This window comes from Dermacentor andersoni, chromosome 4 (assembly GCF_023375885.2).
Source record: "Dermacentor andersoni chromosome 4, qqDerAnde1_hic_scaffold, whole genome shotgun sequence".
NCBI lineage: Eukaryota > Metazoa > Arthropoda > Arachnida > Ixodida > Ixodidae > Dermacentor > Dermacentor andersoni.
The window spans coordinates 74883904-74909737 of record NC_092817.1 but is presented as its reverse complement, the minus strand read 5'-3'; the positions used below and the strand labels follow the sequence as shown (position 1 = coordinate 74909737).

The following is a 25834-nucleotide window of genomic DNA, read 5'->3' as shown; positions in this document are numbered from 1 at the left end:
CTCTATATGGCTTTCATAAATGATAGAAAGACATTTGATTCAGTAGAGATACCAGAAGTCATGGAGGCATTGCGTAATAAAGGACTACAGGGCGCGTACGTGAATATATTGTGAAATATCTACAAAGATTCCACAGCTACTTAGTTCTCCGCAAGAAAAGAAAAAAATGCCTATCAAGAAAGGGGGCAGGCAAGGAAACACAATTTCTCGAATGCTATTGACTGCATGCTTAGAAGTATTCAAGATGTTAGACTTGGAATGCTTAGGAGTCAGTATCAACGGCGAAAATCTCAGCAACCTTCCGTTTGCAGAAGATATTGTCCTGTTGAGCAACACTGAGGATGAATTGCAATAAATGTTATATATATATATATATTATATTATGGGGTTTTACTTGCCAAAACCACTTTCTGATTATGAGGCACGCCGTAGTGGAGGACTCCGGAAATTTCGACCACCTGGGGTTCTTTAACGTGCACCTAAATCTAAATACACGGGTATTTTCGTATTTCGCCCCCATCGAGATGCGGCCGCCGTGGCCGGGATTCGATCCCGCGACCTCGTGCTCAGCAGCCCAACACCATAGCCAGGCAATAAATTTTGAGGATATTAACCGAGAAAGTGCAAGAGTAGGGTTAAAGTTGAATATGTTGAGCACAAAGGTAATGTTGAATAGCCTGGCACGGAAACAAGAGTTCATGATCGTCAGTCAGCCTCTATAGTGTGACCGGAGTACGTTTATCCAGGTAAATTACTCTCAGGAGCCCTGATTATGAGAAGGAAAGTTACAGAAGAATAAAAATCGGTTGGAGTGCATACGGCAGGTATTACCAAATGCTGACTGGGAGCTTACCATTGTCGTTGAAAAGAAAAGTGCGCAATCAATGCATTCGAATGGTGCTAACGTATGAGCCAGAAACTTGGAGGTTAACCAAGAAGTTCGAGAAGAAGCTAAGGTTCACGTAAAGAGCAATGGAATGAAAAATGTTAGGCGTAACGTTAAGGGGCAGAAAGATAGTGGCATGGGTCAGAGAACTAACGGGGACAGCCGATATTGTACTTTTCATTACCAGAAAAATATGAAGCTGGGCAGGCCAAGTCTTGCGTAGGGAAGATAACCCGTGGACCATTAGAGTTATAGAGTGGGCGCCAAGGAAAGGGATGCGCCGTCTATAACGGCAGAAGATTAGGTTGAGTGATGGAATTGGGAAGTTTGCATGCGAAAGTTGGAATAAGCTAGCGCAAGACAGCTGTAATTGGAGATCGCTGGGAGAAGCCTTCGTCCTGCAATGGAAAGAGAGGATGACGACGACGACGACGACGACGACGACGACGACGACGATGATGGTGATGATGATGAGTCATACGCATACAACGCCTTATGTATACGAGCGTTATGTCGGGTTGTATTGTTATTTTTTTACACAGTATAGACATGCGCTGACAGGCACTACTCTGTCGGTCAACGTTCATGGCTATGTAAACAGGTTTAATGGAGGTTGAATGCTGCATGAACGTTTATATATATATATATATATATATATATATATATATATATATATATATATATATATATATATATATATATATATATATATATATATATACATACATATATATGTATATAAGCGTTCATATATATTTAGTAATCTTAAAATCCATTAATATTCTCTTTTTCCCCATGCAATTTCACTATGGAAAAAATTACCCGAAGAAGTAGTTAGCGCTACTACAACAGAATCGTTCGTTCAGCTTTCAAATAACCTTTTTCTTTGACCTCTAAATTGCTGCAATGACAGCAGTTGCTTTTGCGTTACGCTTTTTCATTGTTATTTTGTTTATGTATTGCACTGTTGTATGTTCATGTTTATTTCTGTTACGTATAGTGTTACAATGATGTATGTACGTGTTTTTTGTTGTGTTCTTAATTGCTAATTGACATTTGTAATTCACGTTGCTGTATGTACCCACTCCTGCTTGGGCCCGAATAGGGCCTGCTGTATCTGTATATATATATATATGCCAACACGCGATACCCAGGGAAAGTACTATATCTCCACACCAACGAAGGAAACCTGGTGCAAGGAACCTTAGCAAGGATCAAGTGCACGTTTATCCGTTCGAGCGAGGTGGACCTACTACACCGCGTGTTGAACGTATACAGTTGCTGTGATCATCTCAGCTTGGAGGCTGTTTCGCCGCAGATGGGCACCGGTTCGGACAGAGTTGGCAAAGAGCGCGATTTCGCAAAATGCGTGGCCACCCTTCATGTCGTGCGTACCTCCGCGTCAGAGCAGTCGTTTGGCGATTCTACAGTACACTCTCAAGAAGTTTCTAGCACTAGAGAACGCCTCGGAAGCTCTCACTGTATTGGCACATCATGGCGATGGGGAGGATGTAGTCTCGCCTTAACAGAGGTTCACATATGGAGAGCTCTTTCATTTCTGCTAGACGGGCACCGTTATGAAACGTAAATGGCAAGCAAAGGCGTATAAGTCGACTGCCGAAGAAGATGGGAATCATAAATGGCTACACCTCGAGCTCATCTTTCGCTATATGCATGGGCTAGGTAGATGGACCAATGACCATGCAATGCTGAATACTCTGGTTTTCGCCGCCGCTGTACTAGATCAATGTTTTAGAGATAGACCATTTGGGAAGGCCGAGTGCTTATGACTTCCCTCATGCCGCAATTCTTTACAGATATTCGTTTTTAGTGAGATGGCTTCGGTGTCCGGTGCAGGAGATATCTCCATACTTCAGCGCTGAACTATCTATATTTTTTTTTTTGTCAGGAGTACCTAATAAACTGCGCTGGAGGAGACCTGTAGCCCCTGCTGAGAGTTTCGCTACTCTGCATCAGCAGAGTTTGAGAAGGACCGCGTTTCTCACTTAGACATTATTTAGGAATAGGCGTGCGATAGAGAGGCCGTGAGGCAGGGTTCCGTGAGTGGACATGTTACTCGTAGTATATGACTCGGAAGATTGCGACAAGTAATGCACTCTGGGGAGTGGGCAACGACGAGGGGCGTGCTGCTGCACTGGCTGGTGCATTGCTAGTGAAATACTTCAGGAGCTTTTCCTGAAGGAGTCTAAGAAACGGGAATGCTTTCAGGCGGAGCGACGTGCAGTACACGAAGAGGCTGATACCCATGCAGTGCGTGTGCTGCGACTGCGGCAGATCGGACAACACAACAAAGTAAAGAAAGAAAAGGCAGGGGAACACGATTCATTCGCTGCCGCGGCGTCTAGTGGAGATTTATGAGAACATCGGCAGCCGAATTCAGAGTTTCTTCGTTTATGGATTTCTTCGCGCTACGGCGCACGAAGTTTTTTTTAAAAATATAATAACACTATAACCTCTGTGGTTTTATGTGCCAGAAACCCAATATTGTCATGAGGCACGCCGTAGCGGGAGACTCCAAAATAATTTTAACCCCCTTGGCCTTCTTTGACGTGCGCCCATTGCATGGTACAAGGGCATTTTTGCATTTTGTTCCTCATCGAAATGCGGACCCCGCGGCCGGGAACGGAATCCGTGACCTCGTGTTTAGAGGTCACGGCAAATAATGTTAATGTGTTATTCAAGCATTTCAAGACGCTACAATATTACCATGCTCTTTAGCTGCTTGTTCTTTTTTGCATTTTTTTATTATAAGAACGAGGTGATCGTGGCGTTACGATACGCTGCACATTTACCACCAGCCATGTAACTCGATAAAACGCAAGCGGTCGCGTTTAGGCGACTCTAGACAAACGCATACCCACACCCAAAGTACATTAACAAAATCACAGAGGGCAAGGAAAGCGACCCATGTAGGCTCTCTTCACAAACAGGGACACTCACACACATAATGTGGAGTGCACCTCGCTCCAGTTTTCTCATCCCCCCGTCAGCAGCGAAACTGACTGGACAGCCTGGCTCAGTTCCAGGGACGTCGACCGACAGCTTGAACTGGTAGATTGGGTGGAGAAGGCCAAGCAGGCCCAGGGCCTTACTTGAGCCCGATCCCTCAGCCACCTCCCCCTTTCCCCTTCCCCTTTTGAATGAAGTTTACGACCAGCACCACCTACCAGTTCGTTTAATTGCTTTGCAAATGAAAATAATGTCCAAGTGTTATCGTAACATAATAAAGCGCTACATATTTACAATATATCACTTTAGTTTGTGAGCAATGTAACAAGCTTATTGTTGTATACGTTTTGTTTAGGAAGATGTTCCACCATTTGCTGGTCACCTAACAAGTGCTTGTATGCTTAGAGTAACCACGGAACTGAATAAGCGATAACGAAATCAAATAAAGTGTATTGCATTATATTTTCAAAATACAAACCGTGCGGACGTATGTCGGCGTACATATTAAGAGATATATTATGTGATGGTACTATGTTTCGTCGTACTTATGGAAAATTGTGGCGGAAGGAACATTACACGGCGCAAGGAAAAGTTACGCAGAATTGTGCATTACGCGTAACACGAGACATCCTACAAGTTTAGAGGACTGCTGTAAGGAAGGCCTTAAGTGCCCATGAGAACTGCGGCCGCTGGTCAACAGCACCCATGTCACGACGACCATGGCAGGGATAACGACGTGACGATGACGAGAATGATGACGACAGTACTCCGACAACGACACACATTTGAGGGCGCCACGCCTGAATCACCTCACATGTCGTTTTCAAGGGACTGAATCATGAATGGCGACTAATAAACAAATTGTGGCAGAACCGATCTTACCATGACTGTCGATTCTAATGCGATTAGCATTGAGTAATTTAGCGACACATCCTATTGCACAACATACGCTTATTTAGAATCTGCAGTCGTTCCGAGACTTCCGCTGTGCTGACTGTATGCAACACACACTGTCTCTGGTATCGGCCCACTTTGCTATGGCACCCACTTGCCAAGGTTGCCCGTGAGCATGACGACATGACGACAAGGCAGTGACGAAGATGGAATGACAAAGAAAGAATGACGTCGATGTAACGCCAAAGGCGGTATGACGGCAAATGTATGAGGACGACAGTGTGACGACGACCATACTACAAAGACCTCTGACGATGATGGCATGACGACGACGGTATGGTGACAACCACATAAAGAAATTGGAATGACGGCGATGCCGTGACAACGGCAACATAATAACCATGGAATGAGGACACCATGATTACGATAGGACGACGAAGAAGAAATGACATCGATGGAATGACGAAAACTGTATGACAACGATGAATTAATGACGACGATGGCTTTTCTCAAGTGAGGATGGTGATGAAACCACAGCGTGACAACGACGGCATGAGGACAAGGGTATGACGACGACTGAGCGGTGACGATGGCACAACCACGAAGGCGTCACGAGAGTCGGACGACAATCTCGAGTGACAGCGGTGGAACAGCCTTGACCTCATCACGGCAACGATATGACAACGAATGCACGACGACAGGGTAACGACAACAGCTTGACGGTGACGGTAGGACGAGAGTCGATAACAAAGCTAGAACAAGGCTAGGTAACAAAGCTAGAAGCTAGAATGCAACGACCACGACGGCATCACGACCCCGAGAACAGAATGGCCCAGACTATCAGACAACTTGGTCCACTCTGTCGGCGTGGAAGGCGTGACGACGATGGCATGACGATATTCAGGTGACGAAGCTGGAATGACGACAATTGAATGACCAAGACGGCATCGCGACCACGAGTGCATACCTAGTGGCTCAACTTGGTAGATAACTTGGGTCACTCGGTTGGAGATAGATAGATAGATAGATAGATAGATAGATAGATAGATAGATAGATAGATAGATAGATAGATAGATAGATAGATAGATAGATAGATAGATAGATAGATAGATAGATAGATAGATAGATAGATAGATAGATAGATAGATAGATAGATAGATAGATAGATAGATAGATAGATAGATAGATAGATAGATAGATAGATAGATAGATAGATAGATGAAATATGGAAATAATGGCTGAAATAGGCAAATAATGCCAAGCGCATTAAAACTGACACCTCCAGTTTTCTTTGGAATGGCCACATGATGATGATAGTTTCTGGCACGTAACGGACGGAAACATCAAATGCAAAAATTGCAAAAGAGACCTCAATCTTAAAAAAAGAAAAACTTGGTGCCTTTCCACTCTTAAAGAAGGATGACAAGAGAAGGTGGCTACGTGAGCCCCTTAATGGCGAACTGCACGTCCGCCGCAGGTCGGCCCGGCATTGCACTCTCTTCGGGATTGGTCCACATATCGGGTGCGCTTAACGCCTGCGCCACCTCCACCGCTGGTCGGCCCGGCATTGCACTATCTTCGGGGTTGGCCCACGTATGGTGAGTTTCGGGTCTACGTATGGACACGATCCTGGGGCAACTAGCCCTTAACAGATTCACGGTAAAAGAATGGTAAAATAGAATTTTGTTTGCTAGTTCAAGATAGCAAGCAATCTTTTAAGGTCACAGGGAGAGGGTTAGTAGGAATAGTAACGATTTGCACGCACACCATTGTAGGTTAGATGTTTCTGAAGGTAATCATAGCCTCACCTTGCCCATGCTATAAAGGCCATCCTAAAACATTATCGGACGAGTTAAGACCCTTACGTTTCTGCGTTTCAAATGGATCTTTTGAATATTATTTTTAAAAATTTTATATAAGCTGCGTAATGGAAGTCACGCGGTTAGGAGCGTGGCGCTCAAGTTAAGATTACACAATAGGATGGCATTTCTTTTTCAAGCCCCATTCTTTATAAAAAGCAGAGGATCTTCGTCACCTGCTTCAACCTAAACGAAAGAAAGCAAACCGAATACAGATTAGGTAGGCATACTCTTCGGGTACCCGAATGCAGCTACGCGATATAATCAATTTTCAAGCTGGTTTTTATTGTCTCTTGGTATGTTATGAGCATGAGGCATTTTTTTCATTTAATACCTTTATCAGATGTCAAAAGCTGCATTTCCATGTACATGTGAGAAATAACAATCTCTTCATATCCGCTTTTGTAAAAATTGCATTTAATTGCCTAAACACATTGATGAAGATGAAAAGATGTGAAATGAATAGATTGATATGCTGCTGATGCTTCTAGGATTTTCACGCGATCACTAGGAAATCAAAACACACTTCAAAGTTGCTTTCCACCGTCTGTGACAACACAGACGTTGAGGTCAATTATAAGTCAAATTTCCTAAAATCGGACGGCAAAGGATATGAGTAAACCATTTCTGCACCGGACTTCATATTAAGGATGAATATTTTGAAAAAAAAAAATGCTTTCTAGTTCATTTTGGAAAAAGTTGAATACATTGTTAATCTTCAGGGGGCGTACATTATGGCGAATTTGACCTCCACTTTGCCGAAAGGGGAGCTGAAGAAGAATGAAAACGTATTGATTGGTGTGCATTAAGCAACGCTTTTCTACATAGAAAAAGCCCGGTTATTTTTCTTAGAACACTGGCGAGTAGAATAGATTTATTTGGACGGTATCACGTATCCTCAGTGTTCTACTTGTATTTCAAGCGTCAAATCTGCTACTGAGAGCAGAAAAAGATATGTAGATTCAACCCACATGTTGGTACCTGAGAAGCGAAGCTTTTTTGAAGCTGCTAAATAAATGTCGTGCAAGTCCATTTATTGGATTCGAACTCACAGGCTTACACCGGTTCGGTTCTGGTTCAACGCGCACTGATTTCATTCTGGTCCCTGCAAAAACAAATACAACTATTCGCGAACCAGTTCGGCATAGTCCACTTTATGTAGCCTCACTTTACCTACCTTTATCTAGCCATAGCTGGCTTAGGCGGTAGTGTCGCTATGTATATATATATTTAGCGTGAAAGGCACGTGGTGCGGCGACTCGACGTGTTCGCCTGTTCGCGCCCTCTCTCCCCTGATGCGGTTGATATTTAAAGTGTTCTTTATCAATCATTTTCACGAGGTGATTATTGACCAACCTATAGCCTCGCATTGTAAATTACAGCATGCTGGTTTCTCTTATTTTTTTTTCTTTTTATTGTCGCACCTCGCGAGCTGCTTGCTGTGATCCGTAACTTCGAGAACACTGGCCCTGTATTAAATAACTTATCCGCCCGCCATCTTAAGTCAGTGGCTCACCTTGTCTGCGACAGAGGAAGCTACATCATAAACCTAATTTTCAAAAAGGACGTTCTCCCTAGCTTTTTACAGAAAACAAAAATAATTCATGTTTTATAGAAGAGGGGCAGGCATGTCATAGTTAATTACTGTCCTATTTTAATAACTTGAGTAATTAGTAAAATAATGAAAAAGGAAAGCTTTTTGAGGTGCGTCTAGAATGATCTAAATAAGTTTACTATATTAACCAACTCTAAATTCGAATGCCGTCCTAGGCGCTCAACAAGCTTGCCCATTCCTTCTTTATCACATCTTACTAAATATTCTATTGATTCCGGATATCTTGCCGGTTCTATATTTTGGATTTTAGCAAGGTTCTTGATGCTGTTAGCCATAATATCCTTCTCAATAAACTTCAAGCTTACGGTGTTACCTTTCCTTCATTAAAAAAATTTCAAATCAGATTTAATGAACAGGCAACAAATTGTTAGTTGGGGCTGTTTTTCTTGCACAAGAATATTTAACCAAGGCGTGCTCAAGGGCTCCATTCTAAGTCCGCTATTCTTCATACTCTATGTTAACTGCCTAAGCAACTAATGGATACTCATGCTTTTTATATGCTGATGTCACTACTGTTTCAACATCTGATGCTTTTATTGCTTCCTAAACTCTGAAGCTAAATACTGCTTTAAGACAAATGGTTCGCTGGTGTTCTAATCAATTGGTCCTTAACCCATCTAATACCAAGTTTATGCATTTTAGGTCCCCACAGAAACACATACATAACACTACATCTTTCATTTTTGGATCGCATAATATCGCCTCACTGAATCGGTAGCGTTTCTTCGTGTACAAATAGCCATATCCATCACTTGAAATGTAAGGCCTCATTTGGCATCGGAGCACTTATCAGAGCCTTGTTATTTTTGCTCAACACACCTTTTTTTTTTCATTGTAGTTCCACACCCTTTTTTATTGTAGTTTGCATTGATTTATAGTCCCATGAAGTATGTGATTGTTGCTAGGGGAAACACGTAAAAATGTCACCTTTTGCGTATTCCGCACAGTTAAAATCAAGCCATCCGAATGATCACTAGGATTTCTAACCACACGGATGTAGAATACTGACGCCGTGATAACAAGGTTTCTTTCGGTGGAACAATTGTTTTGCGTAAACCTGCTTTTCCTTTTCTATAAGTTAGTAATAAATCAGCTTGAATATAAGTTTACTGATGTTAACACGCTGAAAACAATCATTCTAGGAGATTGGATTTAAACAATTTTTTACTCTCCAGAGCTCACACTATATATGGGCAAATGACTTCAGCATGCACAGCAGTAAAACAATGGCATAATTTACCTAACTTTTTCAAATCATCAGTGTCTTCCTTTTTTTTAAATCATCACTTAAATAATTTATTTTACAATAAATTGAGCCATATTTATTTATATTGAGTTGTATAATGTATTACGTGTGATAATTGTACGGGTATATGGGAACTTATGCGGCTTGTGTTTTTACCTACTAGATTACCATTTATGTCTTTCAATTCTTATTACTCTCTAGTTTGGTTTTGTTGGTCATTTATATTCATGATTACCTGTTATGCTGCTTCTAATGCATTAATTTTTTGTATTTCCCGTTCAGGATCCCAGTGCGATATTTGATTTTGGGACCATTTCCTCTGTAATAGGCTGCCTGTATCTTCCGTTCTTGTAGCGAAAAAATATTACGACACTCCCTAATGCCAAATTTGAGCGCAGCTCTATACGTGTTTTTATTACGCGACATATTGGCGGGCACGGACAATCTGTTTCGTGCGGCACGTTGCAAATGGGGTGAAGTGGGGTGCGACTGCCTCGCTAATTAGGAGATCAACCTCCGCTCTTGCAGCACTTTGTTTCCATACATGGTATCGGTGGACGCTATCTCCGCATGCCTTATCGTTGGCGTCATCGGTGAACAGACGACGCGCGCTACTCTCGCGCCATCTCGTAGTCATCGTCGCCGCAGAGCGCGTCTTGCGCCGCACTGTGCCTTTCTTATCGCGCTTTCACAGTACTCTCCTCCTCCGCTTTCCGCTTCATGGTTCCACTGCATCCTCCTCCTCCGATTTCCTCTACGCGCTCTCTTCGCTATCGCCGCCTTTCATCCCCCGGCACGCACTGCGTTCGCTCTTTTAACCATCCCAGCACTCGTTCGCTTGGTTACGAGGGACGCCGACGTCGACTCTCGCCGCAAGACCGGGTGCCTAAGAGCTGTGCTCTAAAATGACTCGCCATCCTCGCCCCGCGAAAATGGCTGCCCAGCGAAGCTGTGGGGAACCCCCACCACAACTGCTGAGGGGGCTATTATTTATAAAAAGAAATCATTATATGGGACATGAAGCGAAAAATGCTGAGTTAACATCTGATGATACCAAAACGAGTATGTCCAAATAGTTACGTCAAGTTCGACATGATGACGTAACGTGATTACGTCATCACACCATAGGTCACGTGATGACACCGTCACTTCAACCAGAATGTTACGTGTAACGGTGTCGTCACCTGACGATATTCCCTGGTGACGTCATCTGATGACATTATTACGTCAAGCGTGACGTCACGCGATGATTTCACCTGATGACGCCATGTGAGGCCTCTTGGAGAAGAAGCACACTGTGCACTTTCTGCTTCTTTGCAATGTCCCAGGGATCGGCGCACATATATGTATGAGTGCCGCGCACACGGACAGGAAAATGTCTACCAATTAGAGGCTAACAGCTTTGCTGCAAAACAATTATTCATTTTAAAACTTTTTGTGCGTAAACAAACAGGGACGAAGAAAAGGAGCAACACAAGGACGAGTGCTTTCTAACAACTGGTTTTACTTTTGAAGAACAACCTGCTTAAACACCCACAGATCTGCGCCATCTAGTCAACAGAGCACGCCTATAGCGCATATAATACCCACAGGTCTGCGCGATCTAGTCAACAGAGCACGTCTATAGCACATATAACACTTGTGATAAAAAGACGTAGACCAAAGCCACCCGGTCAATTCTTGAATTTTGCCGACATGCTTCCTTGCGCTATCGACTTGTCCACATGACGCTGGGCGCTGAAGACGGAGGCAACCTGCCAACATACTTCGCGGAGTGGTTACCGGAAGAACCTAGATGTTAAATCTGTGTAAAGGCTTTTTGGTGATGCACTGTAAAAAATAAACTCAGAACTTCACTGTTGAGAAGGGGCGTGGAATTGTACTTATATTTCAACCTGCACAATCCCATGATAGCTGTCTTGGGCGAAACAGATAAAGTCGATGATCTTGCGAGGAAGTTTAATAAAGTGTGTGTGTGTGCGCGTGTGTGTGCCGCACATGAATTCCCTCGCATACCTTATAGACAATCATCGTAGAGCGGTAGATCGCAGATCAGGGGCCGAATTCACAAAGCTTTCCTTCATTTGTATGGGCTGCTTGGCCATGATCTTTCACGACTTCGCTAATAATATGTCCAATATAACAATCAGCGGTTGTCTGCGAAGAGCTCTTGCGTAAAATCTTTTTGTGAGCATGGGCGAAAAAGAAGACGAAGAGCATACAAGGTTATGCGAAGAAGAAAATGACGCAACAACAACAACTACATAATGGCATCTGGATCAACAACAACAACAACAACAAAACCAGAAAGGGGAGGCTTCTGACGAGACGCTCCTTTCTCGCGAGACAAAGGAGCTACATACCTCTGGAAATGTGCTTCAACCCTGCGCTACGCTCTTTCGTAACCTCAATCACGTCTCTTCATTTCTATATATTTCTTTCTTGTGCCCGTCAGTCAGGAATCTTCTATCCCGGGATCAAATGACCTTTTCGAGTTGAGACGTGGGACATTGCAGAACAAGCAAACGACATTGGTAATCTGAGCACGACTAAAGTTGTATAGCTATATATATATTTTGTAGCCCTTGCGGCAAAGCTACCCGTCGTAAGACGAAATGTGTCACAGTCACTGCGTTGCAAAACAGTTTTATCGCCTCCGAGTGCTTTGCAGGGCAAGGACGTCTAGACGTTTCGCAGAAGAGGGGTGACGAAACAAAATAGGGAAAGAATCCACATGTAGTCTCTTATGCGGCATGTGAAGCCACAACATTGCGCCAGGAGGGTTGGGTGCATACAGATCACCTAAGCATTATCTCTCTGCGCTAGGTGGAGAGCATTACGAAAGTCCTGGTATTCTAACTGCTTCGCAAAAAAAAGTTAAAGCAACACAAAAATCAGTGTGCTTGCTTTATCGTCGTTGCATGCTGGAAAGTTAGGTAATATACTTTCACGAGGTCTCACAATAATTTACAGCCATAAAAAATGGCAAATGTAACAAGTGCAAAGTATATTGTGGCTGTACTGTCATAAAAAATACGGAAAGTGCCAAGTCAATTGCAAGTTTGAGATAAACGGAGCTAAGCATCTTCATGATCACTGCGATCATCATCATTTGAATATATGTTCACTACATGACAAAGGCCTCCCCCAGTGACCTCCGGAAGACAACATGCAAATGTCTCAGGCACTCTTTTCAGCACATCTTTTCTAACGTAACCGAGATGTCGGATCTCTGGCTAGAATCTTAACTAAGGCGTCTGAGTTACGGAGTGGCGCCACCATCTCTGCCACATTTCGTCCCTCACGCTATGCAAATTTTCGGAACACGTTGTCCTCAGCTCCCATAGAACTATTTACGGGAGCTCGACCATTTTGGTTAGGGCACATTAGGCGCGGGGGAAAGCATGACTACGAAATTTCGCATACCTTCTGTTATTCATATTCGTGTCAGCATACACCATTGTACGCCCACACGCAGACATTAATGCCAGACTAAAGCCTACAACCACACTAAGGAGCGTTCTCTCTCTCCCTCTTTCACTCCCCATTCCCCTTCCCACGTGTAGGGTAGCAAACTGGACTCAGTCTGGTTAACCTCCCTGCCTTCCCGTCTTCCCTTCTCTCTCTCTCTCTCTCTAAATAAAACTGCTTTGTTTTAACGATAACCAATGCTCAATAAATGGCGTAGAGGGAACACGGGCCTTCCCGCACGCTGCGGTTTCGAGGGCAAGTGTTGGGAAACTTGCGGCTTAATACTGCGCAATAGAAAGCATTGAGAAGCTAAAGGAATATGTCAACAGCCGGGAAGAAAGATAACACGTAAGAAGACAGTGAGCAATGTTTCTTTAGCGTTTAAATCAGGCCAGATAAATTCATCACTGCAGTGGTCGCAGAAGGCACCAGTGAAATAATACGCTTTGGTTTCTTTCCTCGGTCTTGAATATATAGTTACTCCTAGTAAAACTGTGAATCTATATATCGCAAAAAGCCCACTATGAAGGGCCTCATGTTGTCTGTAATATGCTTTTGTAACAACGCAATGCTGCGACCGCTCTCAGTAACAAAATATACGTGCAAAGAACGTTCGTACAGCCGCTCCTCGTGCGGTAGAGAAAAATAAAGAAGACAGAAAAAAAAGGCGTACAACGATTGCAAGTCTATTGGTTGCTGCAAGTTTCTGGAACAAGAGAGTCTACGCGGATGAAATCTGTTCTCTCGTAGTAGCTGCTTTGCGCCTTCCTCAGGGACCTTACGTGATCGCACTGTGACGTGAATTGCGTTAGAGTTATGCACAGGGAAGTAAAAAAAATCTGCGTGATAGATCAAGTACGAGTACCTGCCTTTGGTGCAGGGGAGGGAAAAATAACGCTGCTGAAAGAATTCGCAACACGCACGCAAAAAAAAAAAAAAAAAAAAAACAATAGATAACAATGTCCAGAAAGTTGATGCAAAAATGTTTTCACTACTGCGTAAGAGTGGGGTACGAAATACGAGGAGACAAAATGAAACTTGTCGACATAACCTATGGCCGCGCATGCGGCACGTTAGAGACACAATCGGTTTATTGAGAAACAGACGAGTATGGCAATATCAAACAAGCCACGAAAGAGAGTTTCGCGATCTGTAGAACGTTATCATTCTAGCACCATTTGTTTGAACTCATTCTGGTGCCCCATTGTAACACAGTCAGCCAATGTCAAAACGAAAAGCCACCACCAGCCTAGGCCTAAATTGTTAATTTCGCGCGCAGGAGGCGCAGACCTTGAGTACTGGTACCGTAATGCACTCATCGGTACGTTCAAATACATAAATATATGTATGTTGCTGCTAGCCGGTTTGTAGCTTTATGAATTAGAGGAGGTGGAGGCAACTATATGCGATAGATCATCAAGCGCGGTCTTTAGGCGCCCCTTCCGACAAACCAGAGGCGGGGCTTCGCTGGAGCATTCAGCCTGTCACTGTAAGACCGATGCTGATAAATTTAAATCATTGTAGTGGAACTGGGAGCCAGACCCATTTTATCTGTGATATAATATGGTGCATCGCTGTAAGCGCCGCGACGCAGTATCCACACGGCCCATACATCGGCATGCTGTTCACCTCCTTTATGCGTAGCGATGGGAAGTGTATTTTATTACTACAACGGATACGTCCCGTGATTACGGAATACTTGTACTGAGAAGGACTATTATAATAGTGTAATTCCTATCCCTATACAACCGCTTGCGGCGGAGGATGCACTAATCCTCAACATTGCGGCATCTTCGGCTCGTCCGTTTTACCGATAAGCTTTCGGGCTTCTAAAATCTTGTTCGTGTCGGATTTCGTGGGCGGCATATTGTGCAGTGTAATATAAACCAGCAAGTACATGCGCCTGTTATTCTTTGCATGTTACATGGTAATTCAATGTGAACTAACAATACCCAAATTTCAAGCACATTAGAGCATTATAATGGTCACGTAAGGAGCTGTTTAATTGTCCTTTGCTGGTTCGAGCTATTGCTGACACAAAAGGCGCTGAAAAGCTGTTGTTCGTAACCAAATGACATGATAAAAGAAATACCATGAAATTATGTACGTTACTACTAATGGGGGGGGGGGGGGCAAAATAAATAGATTAAACAAAATTTAACTATATGACTGTGTTGCCTCATAGGTAACGTCACCACCCACCCCCATATAAGTGATGAAGACCATCGTTAGTCTAATTCACTGAGACATGTGACGCATGAAAGTGTGCAACTCGGGGTTTCATTTAGATCGACGAGGCGAATTTATTGTATATATTGTACATGTACTTCTGCACAAAGCCGCAACGCAGCGAAAAATCTATTAGAACAAGAAAATCCAATGGCTCACTCTGAAATAAACAGTGATTCTTGTCACACGCGAAATTGGTTCCCCATCCACGAAAGAGCAAATTAGCAAAATGAAAACAAGAGCGACCGAAGATAAACAAAAACACTGAATTCGGCACTTCAGTGCTCACCGAATATTTGTGCGTTTTCATCAGAGGATGTCTAAAAGCAAGCGTCCAGAATTTCGACAGGTCTTGATATGTCGCTATTTTGCTTCCTTCTCTTAAGGAGAATGCCTTTCGTGCATGTAAGAGAAAACGAACGCCATTGGAGGAATTCGCAACGCGGATCTAAGAATGAAGAAGAGATAATAACGCTCCGAAAGAAAGTTAACCCAACTGTAAAGGCGGTTTCATGACAGTGCAACTGTCTCTCGGGTACGAAACGTGCTCGCCCAAAACCAATGTGGCAGCCTGAAATGCCAACGCTACAACAACGATAGAGTACAAGTACATGCAGATGCCGTTTATTCTTCAGGGCGGCTGCTCTAGTATGCAAAACGATCGACCTGAGTGTTCTTGGCCAACTCTTGCGTTTCGTGGAAAGTCGCGTTTCGCGGGTTCAGGGTATCTTTCTGTATCTTGCGAAAGGGGGGGGGGGGGGGGGCTATGTATGCGTTACTCACGCTGCTCGAGGTCGGCACCGCCGCAGAGCGACGGGTCGCACGTGCCTCGTTTTCTGTATACGCAAACTCTGGCCCGTCCAGCCTAGCCACGACTGTCGGGTGGCGGCGAGCGAGGGCAAGTCCACGACCACACGTCGGCGTCCAGACACAAAGAGCATTGCGGAATCTTCCAACGCCGAGAAAGAAAGTATCGCTGCCTCGGTCGGACACGGCATCTGGAAGAACAGCCTCGAAAATCAGAGCCCTCGGGAGGGGCACAGCGTTCAACCGCGCAGCACGTCGCGACGAACATAGGCTCGAGGAGACGGGAAGGGACGTTGGAGGGACCCGCGCGTTTCGCCTTAACATCGCCGGTGGCGAGGAGGACGTGAGGCGAGTTCGGCTGCCGTGCTTGCGTCGCGGTTTGCGCTTTGTCGTTTTATTACCGCCGGGAGTGGAGCAAGGAGAGCGCCCGTATTTTTTAAGAAAAAGAGATAAAAAAGGACACACCGAGACGAAGCCGTTCGGAGGCTACATAAAGGACGCGTGCGGTGCGGGTTTCTAGCCTGCGTGAGTCCCAGAGTTGCGCCCTCGCTACTACATCTTTCGAACGTTCGGGTTTTCCAACTTTCGGGCTTGGTTTGGAGAAAACTTTGTTCGCGTAAAGTTTTACCGCGTTCTTTCCGCCTATAGGCGAAGAATACGCGAGAAAAGCAGTGCGGGGAAATAAAAGGATAAGGTCCTTAAAAATTTAGGCGTTTCTGAGAGGAGACGGCGAGAGATTCAATACATTTGACAGCAGGGCGATGGGATAAGTAAAATTTAATATCCCGTTGGGACACACAGGCGCTCCTGAAATTAGATTTCTACGCTCGGTGGAAAGAAACAAAACAGAATTTTTTTTCCCGGGGAACTTACAATAATAAAGGAAAAAAATGTCGTTTCTTGAATTCTAGTTCATCTCGCCTTTGATTTTGGCCACCCATGGCGTTCCGGCGTTTCTCTCATTCATTGCTCTCTTATTTTTTTTCTTTTTGCTTCGACGTTCTTTACGACAAAACTGTCGACCGATTGCGACGGCTGTTGCCCTTGACAGTAACTGAGCAAAAAATAATGATCGACGTTTGCAGAAACAAAAAGAACGGAAACTACACAAAGGAGCCGAATACCTTGCTATGAAGATTTTGCAGTTGGCTCCCCATTTTGCCATTGATTGAAGTACATTTGCAGAAATTGTGGACGACACTGAGTGGCACCACAAGTGGCGGTTAACTTCATTTCCTGATGTTTACCTTTCTGAATATCCGCGCGCACTCCACTGTTCGTTAGTCTATCTCATTGTGAGCAGATGTGTGCTCAGCCTTATATTCAATAAAGAACGGAAGTACATTATTCTGTTAAGGCGACATATTTTTTTCCCACAGTAATTTCATAGTACCGCGACACGCACTATTTTTTTATGGCGAAGATTTGTTTTTGCAGCTGAAAACAAGGGGTGCTTTCAGTGGCGCAGTGGAATATGGAAAAGCGCAGCGGTTGGCGAGCAGCCCTAATGCTGTAGTCGCATAAGGCTGATGTCATTGGACAGAGGATAATGGAACGGAATGTTATCTACCGCCGCGGGCACTAGCTACTGAACGTATGCTATTGCGCTAACACGAAAAGAATTGTTCACAATAATAAATGAATACTCGGGAAACTTGCGCGCCGGAAGCGGGAGGGCGGCTATGACTCGGCTTAACACAGCTTATTCCCGTTCGAAGAGAGAGAGAGAGAGAGAGAGATAAAGCGTAAATGACAGATGAAAGGCAGGGAGGGTAACCAGGACTAAGCCCGGTTGAAATTGAAAAAAAAAATAGGAATTGTAATTCTGTTCTTATTGCGCTTGCATTCGTATATTTCCAATTTCTGATTCATTGAGCGCGAGGAAATTCTATGCGTGCAAGATATTTAGAGTAGCAGCAAATTACGTTTAGGCAGTGTTCATGTTTATCTATGACACGAAGCATCTGCAAACAGCCATTTCTTTCTGCATACTGTTCAGTCTTATAGGCATGCTTTTCTGCCGCTTGGAAATGAGAGAAATCAACAAAGAGAGAAACGCGGGAAAGTTAACCAAGGACGTGCCTGGATGGCTACCCTACAAATGGGGAAGGGAAAGAGGGAGGAATATACAATAAAATAATGAAGAGCTGGTGCCTGTCAGCATACTCGGAGAGGAATACTCACTCATAGTCACAAGCGTTCGTGCAGTCTAGTCGCCGTCAAAAAGCGCAATAGATCTGTTGAAGCCTTGCGCTAGCAAGCGTGCTCAGGCCAATGCCCAAGTATTTTTTCCACCGAGCCCGGTGTGTCATCCAAGTGGCTGAGTCTAGCTATCTGAGCACATCGTTGGGAGTCGAAGAATGGGAAATGGGACCGAAGGTGCTCCGTTGTCTCGTCTCATGGCACGCGCAGAAATTGAACGCCGCAGTGATGGTCATTCCTGTCAGTGCTCACTTATTGCTTGCTTGTGCGCAACACGATGGCAGTAGTACAAGCTCCGAAACACGTGTTTTATTTTTTCTATTTCGCGGGTTGTTTTTTTTTCTCCTGGAAAATATAACCAGGCAAATTTAGGCACGAGAAAGAAAACAAATGCTTGAATCCGAGGTTATTTGAGGCGCTCGTCAACTTTATAATTGACATTTTAGATATCTAAGCAATAATTTAAAGGTTGGCGAAATGAAAAATAATTATTTAAATAATGTTTAGTGATAAAGAATACTGGTTATAAGTATACACGACTACCGCTATGATGTAGTTGGTAGGATTTATTGAGACCTTTTAGATTAAAAATAAAACGAAAGAAATCTTGGTCCAAGTTAGCAGGGACATCCGGTAGATTTTACCATTTTAATATGGGTGGGAAACTACTAGTCGCAGAGCCAGCAGCGTGATTTGCTAAATGGTACTATTTGATGCTACCTTGTAGGTTACATCAGGAGTCCCCGCAAGCGTCTCTTCTCTGGCCTTATTCTATTTCTTGTTTAAATTAATGACATTAACTTGGGCAATACCTCTAACTGCATTATACATAAAGAAAAATGAACAGTGAGCGTAATGTCATCCAACTCCAGGAGAATTTATAACGTATTCTCTAGATGGTGGTGTTTCAAGTGAAAAATGTAATTGAATATCATCAACTGTGTGCACCTGCATTTTACATAAAAGAAGAAAATAAGTAAAACTTATTACTATATCAGAACAAATATTTTAATGAGGGAATTCACGTACAAATATTCAGGAGTACTTGTGTCAGGTGATTTTTCTGGGAATACACATGTAGACCACGTTGTTGCTAAAGCATGTGTAGTGTTAAATTGTATTCAAAGAAGTTTAAACTACAAACTCCAACCACACAGGCCTGTCATATCTAACATACATATTGGAATACGCCAGTACACTTTGGCTTCTGTCTCCAATATGCTTACTCGCAAAACTTGCCTATACACTAGTATTATTATGCTCGTATACTACCTTATTGTGCGCTACTGTTGCTTTGAGGTGTTAACTACCATAAATGTGCCTGTACACGGAGCCCCGATACAGTCCTTGACGGTAACTCCTTCTGTGTACTAAACATCTGTAATATGATCGAACGTTTAATAATAAATTTTCATTCTGTTTCTGCGAAAATTCGAGACAGAGCAGCCAGGTTCATCTTGGGCAGGCATAGACAGTTGCTCTTCAAATAAAAAACAATTTAAATTGGGAACCACTTTCCTCTCGTCAAAAAACAAAAAAAATGTACTTAAAGTTATTATGCGAAATATTTAATAAGAAATAGGAATTGATAACGACAGTTATTTAAAATTGCCAAAATATGCGTATATCGGGCCGTACAGATTACGTGCGCTAAATCAGAGTATACCAGGCCAGGACGCACGTAAGTGTGCATTTTTTTTTTTCGTTAAGACTATCGCTCAGTAGAATCAACCGTCAATTAAATGAACAAAAAGTGTGCAGTGTGAATGATGACGCATTTTTTTTAAATTTCTATTCCCCCTACTGAAGCGCCTTCGTACAGATGTCTGAATAATGGATGATATAAACAAAGAACGAACACAGATATCCTTGAGAGATAGCTTCTAACCGTTCGAGAGACGTGGCCTTCAAGTTCTTCAGCCTGAAAGCTTTGAGAAGGACTTGGTGAATTAGGTTGCCAAAGGTGCATTTACGTCTTAGAACCGCGCCACTGAGAGACGCTTCGTAAACGTTTGCTGCTGTATGGAGGTGACAAGATCGATGACGCTGTCAAGTGAAAACTATCCCCGTCTAAGGCGAGCCATAGCATCATGGTAGAGGCTATATATAATATTCTAGGTGCCATTCCATACGTATCAGAAACGTCCTTTTTATGGTCTTACCGAGGCAACTTACAAGTGCGCTTGGCCGATAAGTTGTAAGGTCCAGCGGAGACTTGTCAGACTTCAGTAGTCGCACCATGCGGTTGCACTTCCAATCAGCTGGGACTATGCCGTTAAGCCCATATTGATACAATATATCCAGAAAACAGCATTGCGCATTCGGACCTAGGTGACGTAAGGCAGCACAGGGCACCCCATTAACACTTTTGAAGATTAAACACATTACCTTATGTGCTCTACTCTGTATAACGCGGAAACGAGTGTGGTAATCGGGTCCCTCAAGAAGACAGGAATTCCCCACAGTTCTCTTCAGGACATTGTTTTCCCTCGCGGGAACCAGTTAGATAGGAAGGAGGTTTCTCGCCTTCTTTTAAATTACCTGCAGGACACGGATTTGGCTTCCACATGGTGACCTTAGGAGTGACTATGCGTAGTTGTGAGGTCTGTGTCTGATTTATATGATTTATGTATTTTAAGTGTCGCTACGGTGGAGCAATTGCCGGCAGCTACTGCAAGGCTAATCCCACCAGAGCCTACAACCACTCAACTCAACTCAACTCAACCCCATTAACACCTAGTGATGACGAGCGCCTGCACGTAGCCAAAGCCGCTTGAAGTTTTTGCATAGGGCAAGGCACTTCCATACAGCAATGCCATGCGTCCAAGAGATCAGGAGGCCGGCCAGTAGAACTTCGCCAGCTACCTTCGCACACACATCACCAGCGATCCCAAAATCTGGGCGACTTCGATCTAGGGCCAGGGCAGCGAAGGGGTGATGTTGTTGTGAACATGAGCGAAAACCCTGAATAGTCCACCACACGAGTTATAACCGCTGGCGAGGGTCGATCGATTCCCAGAAGCTCTGTCACCGTTGGTCTTGAAGTCTGCTCATTAGACTGCTTAGTCTTCTCTTAGTCTGCTTAGTCTGCTCTTAGCAACCGCTCCCAATGTGTCATTATAAATAATCACCTATCTAACCCTGTGCCAGTAACATCAGGCGTCCCTCAAGGATCGGTTCTTGGCCCTCTGTTATCTTTAATATATATTATTAATGACTTACCTTCACATGTGTCCTGTAATATCCGAATGTTCGCCGATGATTGTGTCATTTATCGAACTGTACGTAACACCTGCAATCAAACAGCCCCGCAGAAAGACCTCGCCAACATACTAACATGGTGTGACGATTGGTTAATGAAACTTAATGTACAAAAATTTAAAGTTATGTCTTTCACTCGTAGCAGTAATCCTCTGGTATTTCCCTACCAAATTAGAAGCATGCCTCTCGTACTAGCAGAGTCCTATAGATACCTAGGTGTCACTGTATGTAATGATCTGTCTTGACATAAGCATATTTCTAACATCATATGATCTGCTAATAAAACACTAGGTTTTTTAAAACGTGATCTTCGCCAGGCACCTCAAAACATAAAACTGCTTGCCTACAAGTCCCTTGTTCGGGCAAAACTTGAATATGCATCTGCCATCTGGAGCCCGCACCAAACATATCTTATCACCTCACTTGAATCTGTTCAGAACCGCGCTACTAGGTTCATTCACTCGCAATATTCCTATGATGTCAGTATTTCCGCACTTAAAACACAATCCGGACTAACAACACTATCTACTCGCCGACGTATTGCTAGTCTTGAGCTCTATCACAAGTTCTTTTTCAGTACCCTTCGTCATGCGCCATACATCGTTCCTGCGACACGCATCTCTCACCGCACCAGTCATCCGCAGCAAGTCGCACGCCCGCGTGCCCGTACCACTCATTTTTCCGCCTCGTTCATTCCTCGAGCAGCTAAAGACTGGAACGACCTTCCTGCTGGCATTGTTAGCATCACTTGCCTGTCTTCATTCCTACAGCGTGTGATTAATCACTTTGAATATAACTAATGAAGTGTACCAAATGTGGAACTTATGTTAAACCCACCCCTTATGTAATCCCCCCTCCGGGGGTCTTTAAGGACAATAAACTGAAGTGAACTGAACTGAACAAAGTTTCATTTAAGTGCGCCAGGCTGAGCTCATAAACGAACTTCGTGCGCCTATACCGTCACTCAGTCCACAGGCGGATGTCCCTAAGTCTCTCCAATTCTAAGACCCGTCGAAAGAGTCTTAAATCACAGCATTTTTATTTTGTTCTACGAGTACGGCTCCATATATCAGAAGAGTGCATCATAAACGTCTTTGTGTCATCAATATAACGGGTAAGAAATTAGTTTTCTCCACGCAGGGACAACCTATATTTTCTGCTGCCCGGGGCAAGCACTTCCTTTTTATCTGAAAACTCGAACGGTGACTGATAGCGGGAGATAATGTTGGATGAATTCTCCAGCATACACCATTCATAAGTACCTGGAATAACAAAATGAGAGATATTGTTTGCAAATACAAGAACAAACGGCCAGAAAATACAAGAAAGCTTGTGGCATTAAAAATGCGTAACTTACGCACTCAGGCAGTCACATTAAGAATGATTCAAACTAAATCTTATCCCACACCTTTTGTGCTTAACAAAATTGACCAGGATTATCCCGCGGAATGTAAAAGTTGTGGACACACTCCATGTCTATTTGATCATATGTTCTGGCTGTGCCCAAACCAAAGGGCTTCGGATCTCAACAGTGAGGAGGACTGGAGTCGGTGCATATCCAGCGAAGTCCTCGAAGATCAACTGCTGGCCGTCCGGAGAGCTCACGACATCGGGAAAGCCTTTGGCCTACCGGTGCCTACGTGGGCGGAGCCACCGACTTAGCCTGGGGGCTTGTGCCCTCGGACCCTAGTTTTTCTGGACTAAAATAAAGTTCTTGCCATGCCATGCCACGCACTGTGGGAATAGATCTAAGCGAAGCTTTGTATGCTGTTTGCTTTGACTGACGATAATTAGCGGTGATGGTGGCGGCGAAAGTATATTTATTCAGTGCTTAGTCCAACACGAGAGTGGAGAGTTGATGTTAAAAGTTACCTTGCGCGTAATACTGCTGTTTGTCTGCGTAGTTACAGAACATACAGGGAGACGTCATTGCTTGAGGTGGTGTTGTGCGTCATTGTTCATACTCTCTAAGAGTTGAGAATTATCATTGCCTCACATGGCACATCGCATCGGGTCAGAAGCGTTAAAGATTAACTGAATTATGGGCCCGTACGCAATTCAATTAATTATTATAAAATCGTACGTATACACTGTATACACACTTTCGCGTTCTGCACCCCGTTTCGCTGCGTAGCGAAGACGCTCCTATTCCGCGCGACGCTTCTTTCGGCCCTGGGTGTCCTCGACGCTGAGTGCTCGCTTTGGAGTCATATGAAAGAGATGAGAAAGGCAGGAAGGTTAACGGTACATTTACGTGCTCCTGCGTACGTGACCACCATGCTGTTGAGATGCCAGCTCCATGCGTTCTCTTCAGGCTATTTGACGATTGTAATGTTTACACTACCACGACCCAGCACGCGACCTCCACAGCACAGCATCTGCATTTCAGTCGCATAGGAAAGCAAGCAAAGCACGTGCCATACGCGCAAACTGCGCATCCTGAACCGCGGCGGCACCTGCCGGTATTCACGGAGGCGAGCGTCATGTGGTGGTGGTGCAAAAAAGCCCTGCGGCACACGTGGCAGCACCATCACAGCAGCAGTGCCCAGAAAGTGGGGAGAGCAGGCAAAGAAAGCTTCGCATTAAAAATAAGAGGAAAAAAAAAGAACGTCTACGAATGAAGCAACATATGAATGACTTGTTGTAAGGGATGGTAGTAAAAGATAAAGAATGGATGTTTGTAGAGAGAGAGGACTTCTTCGCGACGTTGTCAAAGATGAAGTTGCAGAAAGAGGCACAAAAAACAAGAAGCGTAGCATATGGTGCTGTCATCCAAAAAAAGAAAGCGTGGAAGCAATTGCACACCCTTTTGCTTGTGCCTTCAATTCTGCAGAAGTTTACAAGAAGAGCAGAAACAAATATCTTCGAATAATGGTCGCTCCGGTGGGCGACCACCGAGACCCCTGGAATGCACACACACACGCGCGCCGCGGCGTCGGTGTCAGGAAACAAAAGCGCCGGCTTTGGCTTTGGCGACGTGAGCGACGACCGCAGGAACAACCCCCGAGACCAAACAGAGCTGGAGGGTGGAAGGGAGCCCCAACACCGCAAGGCCCCAGTCGACACAAGAAGCGAGCGTCGCCAAAGCTCAGTGGGAAGCGAAAAATCAAAAGTCGCATTGGCACTACTGGGAATACTTTCTGGAGGCGACTTCACAGAGAAAAAGAAAGAAGAAGAAAGCCAGAGGCGAAATGTTGAACAAACCGCAGAGAAAAACACAGAAAAAACAGCCAGCCCTCCGCCGATCGGCGGCTTTAGAGAGCAAGCAGCGAGGGCTAGTGAAATAAAAAAAAAGCAAATGCAAGAATATTCTGGCTGATTTACGCCACAGGTTCCCCGGACGATGTCTCCATCATTTTACCGTCGGGAGGCATACGCTTCTTTTCCGACCATAAATGCAGCCGCAGGGAAGGCCGCGCGGCAGGCCCAGTCCTTCGAAGTGCCGCTGTCGCCTCGAGGAAAACAAAGGCCATGAAAGCAATGGGGCGGCGCGACGTGAACGATGCTTGCGGACGGGCAGAAATGGCAGCTGAACGGCGAAAAGGCGGGCATCCGTATAGCCGATGTCTTTGGAAGCGTCCCGTTGCCAAGGCTTTGAGTCGTATAAAGGCTATGCCGCGTTTCTGTGCGATGGGTGTGGAATTAGACGAGAGTGGATGACGGGCCCTCAAACTTTGATCTAGGAAATAAACATAATCAAACAGAATCCGACTGCGGACTGACGTAACATAAAAGCTAAACGCCGCATTTTGCATTCGACGTCTCTTGTCGACCGCTGTTGTAGACCCAAATGTTTTCCCGCAAGATATGCACCTTCCTATCAAACGTCGTATACGTTTTAGTAAGTTAAATTCGGCAGTATGGTATAATTTGTCGTTTTCTGGTTATTTAAACCTGGTTGGTTCGTGCAACCCTGAATGAGAATGTCAATGCAGTAGTTTTTCGTATATACTTTCTCGTATGGAATCTTTCAAATGCTTCTGGAAGGGGGTGTTTGGAAAGTATATGCTTGTTCATTGTGTTTTCTTTATTACATTGTATTATAATACCTGTGTTCTTTTGTAGGTTACTGATGTGCTATGTCACTCAAGAAATACTGAAGCGGTTCCTAATAGCTTTGTGTCTAACGAGCTTTTCAGTTAGGCGTACAATCTTTCGCATTGTAATAACTACGCTACTTGGCAATAACATGCTTTGCTTTCCTCTTACTACAATGTATAAATCTTTATTTAGCAAGATTTAATGTGTCTTGATTATAAATTTGAGCTTTCATTTTCATGAGCAGGACTGGTACTGATGGTCCTAGACTTTGTACTAGGATGCACTGCCGTGCCGTCGAAATGCGACATGCGGAAAATGCTTTTGTAAATCGATGTAACAAGAAAACGGCACC

The 25834-nt window shown here is 44.1% G+C and overlaps 1 protein-coding gene across 1 annotated transcript in view; it reads right to left on the bottom strand.

Annotated features, from left to right (window-relative positions):
• LOC126536325 (cell adhesion molecule Dscam1-like) overlaps window positions 1-25834 on the bottom strand; it is a 400621-nt gene that overhangs the window by 189942 nt on the left and 184845 nt on the right. The gene's annotated exons all lie outside the window — the stretch shown is intronic.